The sequence below is a fragment of the Bubalus bubalis genome, chromosome 2 (assembly GCF_019923935.1).
Source record: "Bubalus bubalis isolate 160015118507 breed Murrah chromosome 2, NDDB_SH_1, whole genome shotgun sequence".
Classification (NCBI taxonomy): Eukaryota; Metazoa; Chordata; class Mammalia; order Artiodactyla; family Bovidae; genus Bubalus; species Bubalus bubalis.
In genome coordinates, this window is record NC_059158.1 from 41,496,409 (window position 1) to 41,500,391 (window position 3,983).

General features: G+C 50.9%; 1 long non-coding RNA gene across 1 annotated transcript; it reads right to left on the reverse strand.

Annotated features, from left to right (window-relative positions):
* Positions 1 to 253: 253 nt before the first annotated feature.
* Positions 254 to 3,485, reverse strand: LOC102399413. Its single transcript, XR_006545845.2, has 2 exons — positions 1,052 to 3,485; positions 254 to 879 (listed from the first exon to the last, which is right to left on the reverse strand). It is a non-coding gene; the product is annotated as an uncharacterized LOC102399413 (long non-coding RNA).
* Between the last annotated feature and the right edge of the window lie 498 nt (positions 3,486 to 3,983).

A 3,983-nucleotide genomic window follows, 5' to 3' on the forward strand; every position in this document is an offset into this window, starting at 1 on the left:
ACATGGGCTTAGTTGCCCCGCGGCATGCGGGATCTTCCCAGGAATCGGGGATCAAACCCGTGTCTCCCTGGGTTGGCAGGCAGACTCTTTACCACTGAGCCACCCAGGGAAGCCCGCAGGCATTTTATCTGCCATCTGCATTGCAACGGGGAATTTTGGAATTCCCCCAAATCCATCTTCTTTTCATTTTGTTTATGGTATCTTTTGACACACATATAAAAATTAATGCAGCCAAATATGTGCTTCACTTTTTATTACAGTCTCTGAGTTTCCAGTCCCGGCTGAGTCTCTGCTACCCTTGTTCAGTGCATATGGTTTTCTATTTCCACTTCTGTTAGGGTTGCTATTTATTGTTCAGTTCATTAGGCCTTAATCCATCTGGAACTGATTTTTGTGACGAGTGGGAGGTGAAGGTCCAAATACAGATTTTTCCAGGTAGAGAGCCAGTTGTGGTTTTATCTTACCTAAAATTAGCTAACCTTTCCCATTAAATTAATGTCACACACACATATGGCTCCCTCCTTCTTTTCCAGGGATACTTGTCAATCTTTGGTTAGTACCATCAGATCCTGATTATGTGGTTTTGTCCACAAAGGCCAACTCTCACTTCTATTCCTTTTTTTTCCCCTTAAATAATATTTGGGTCAATTCAGACATTTCTTCTTCTTTCTTAGGTCTCCAAATAAAGAACGGACGCCTCTTCTTCCTCCCATGCTGGGTTTTGTTGCTCTGCTTTCTGTTTGTAGCGCAGCGCACTTTTCGTCTGTGTCTCTGGTCAGGACTGTCATGAGACAGTCATTGGTTCCTGGGGTCCCTCCTGCCAGCTTCACTCTGTGCTCTGTCCCAAGCAGCAGCATGGTGCCTGGCACGTGGCTGGAGCTGGAATAAAGGAAGGAATGCATGATGCATATCTCTTTTTTCCCAAACACGAAAACTAGTTCTCTCTTTTGTGTTATTTTGGGACCTGGTGGTCAGAGGTTGGCTTAGTCCTTGTCATTGTCAAGGGGTGGCCTCAGACAGTCGTTTCTCTTCTCTGCTTTGGTTTTCTTACCTGTCAGGCTGGACCTGATGAGCCCTGAGCACCTTCCACTCTCACGCAGCTGGGGGCAGGAAGCGATGAAGAGCTCTGGAGAGAAGCATCGCAGGCACAGTGCGAGGGTCTCCATACTCTTAGGGGCCCATGAAAATCGCCCAATTTCTTTTAAAAATCGGAAGAAAACGAAGTCATACCTTTTAAGTCATATGATCTGGCTTTAAATCAGTCATACACCCTTAAGTCACATGACCTGGCTTTGGGTCAGATCCACCTAGAAAGGGGCCGGGGGGAGGGAAGAGGGAAGAGGAAGAGGCTCAGATGGGAAGGGAAGAAGAAAGTCTGGGGAGAACTCTTGAGAGAAAGGGCACAGCGCCCACCAGACGCCCACCAGAATACTACCGCTTTTGCCTGCTCCATGTTCACAACCACAGCCGCGTTTTCCAGATGTCAACACGCATGCAGGCCTATAGCTTAGAAACTGCAAGCCCAAAGTCAAGCCCAGTATTTCTGGGCCGAGCCCCGCCTCTGGGGAAACAAAGGGCAGTCACACCGCAGACTTCCTCTCAGGCTGTCCAACCACTGCGCCAGCCGACCAAGCTGGAAGTGTCCGCGTCGGGTGCTGACGGTAGACCTCTGGGCCCTCTGTGAGGCGAGGCAGTTTGGGCCGGGGTAGAAGCTCCCGGTACCCAACCCCTCCTCTCTGGGCACGTCCCTGGGATTCCACCAGCCCGGGCTCCAGCTCCTTTCCCAGCCCGGAGGGCCAGCCCGAGAGCTGCGGGTGGGCTCTGCCGGTGCTCTGGCGCCCTCCAGTGGCCATCTGCTCTAAGGCCCGCTCTCAGCCCTTCCCCCTCCCTCCCTCCCTCCTCAGCCCTGGGCGAACTGCTGCCTGATTGCTTCCCCCTCTCCCTCCAAGCACAAAGAAGTGACCTGCAGAGGGGGGCATTTCTCTCTCAAACCTCCCAGGTCACTTGCCCCTCCCTAGCCCACCCCACTACTTTAAGTCAGTGAGTCAGCTTTAAATCAATCAGCATCCCCTGAAATCTAAAATATGACACAACAAACTTATTTAAATAAAAAGAAACAAACTCATAGACATAGAGAACAAACTTAAGGTGAGCCAAGGGGAAAGGAGGGAGGGATAAATTAGGAGTTTGGGATTAGGAGATACGAATTATTATACATAATAAATAAACATAAGGTACTACTGTAGGAAAAAACAGGAGGAAGCCCCCTCCCCCCAGTGTGTGTGCACACACTCTCATATTCATATCCTTTCTCTGACACACACATACACACACACTCACACCAGCCCAGGCACTGACTCTGAGGTCACAATGAGAACAGGCTGCAGAAAGCAATTCCACTGCCAGGTATTTTGATAATACAATTTTTGAAACCGCTAGCTGAAAACAGTTAATGGCGTAACTAAGATAACTTGACCTAAAAGCTTTGCTTTAAAATTAACCTGGCATGTGTATACTGTCTAATTATTCTCTCCTATGATCTACCCTCTCATTAAAGTCAAATTTCTTTGTGAGAAATTCTACATTTTGCACCGTGATCGGGAAGAAGCCACACTTACTCACCGGCTGATGGCAGTGGAGGGCTATCAGAGGAGCTAACGGGGAACGGCGGTCCTGCCTTCCCAGGGGCAGGGAGATCCTTCTCTGCAACAAACCGCACCTTCCTTCCCACCTTTCCCTTAGGAAAGGACCAATGGAAATCTAACCTGCATCAGCTGAGGACCCCAAACGACTAGGTGCCTAAGTGCGAGGGAGGTGCCCATGGGGCTAGAAGAGGCACCTCAAACTCAGAGAAAACTCAATAAGCTGGCATCCAATTCACTTCTCCACCGGTGAGAAAGCCCAGGCCGACGAGGGAGGGGCCTGCTGGAGACCAAATACCAAGCCGGTGGCAGGGGTGGGAACAGAAACTGTTCTCACTGCAAAGCTTCTCTCGCTGCGCCCGCCATCACCTCTCCTTCTAACTCACGGTTTCCTGGCACATCCCCACCTAGCAGAACTCCAGGTGTGGTGTGTGGCTCCTGGCGTGGGGATGCTGTTGGCTGGACCAGGCTTCTGAACCACTGTTGGGCAGTTTTCTCTTATCTGCATCTCTAGCCAGCTGCCTGCCAGGCCCTTGGCCGATCTAGGATTCTGTGATGGGGTTGGGCCCATGTGTAGGAGGCACCTGAGGAGGCTCACCTATGGGAGGAGGGTCGTGACCAAGGCTTCTGTTGGCAAGCTCTCAGCCAGTGTCTGAACAAACGGCATCCTTGCTGTGTGTGGAAACCCTTGGAGGTACTGTGATACTGTTTTTTAAACATAAGCCCCACTTGGCATATTTAGGAGATAAAGAAATTCCCCCATTAAAGTTCTGGAATGACAAGCATTTAGAATGAGCAGGAAGACACAGTATGCGCGCATATGATCTATTACTTGGGGGACTTTAAAATTCTCACCAGAAATCATTCACCCTCTTGGGCATCAGCACAGGCAAGGCTTGGCTGCACTCTGCCTTTATCCCTGTGATTTCTCTAGAGTCTTTCCTTCCAGGGGAAATCTCTGGCCTCTGCAGGGACTGTGAGTGGTGACAGGTAACTCTGAGCCTGAAATGCTGGAAGGAGAGAGACAAGGTCTGCAAACATTTGGATAGCTGGGGCAAGGAGATTTCTCCATGGAGAGGTGTAAACACAAGTACAAAGGCCCCGGGCTAGGGCTGGCATGAAAGGTGGCCTGACTGAGGATCAGAGGCTGACTCAGGAGATGCCCTGAGGGGCCTTCTGCCGAGGGGGAGGGCAGTGGCTGCAGTTCCCACTGGGGAGGTGGGGAACACATGGGGCAGGTCCCCTTTCTGACTGATCCTGGGAAGCGGGTCAGCTCCGGGCTGATAAGTCCAGGGCGGGTCTGGGACTGTGTGGCCTGGTCAGGAAAGGGTGGATCCTGGC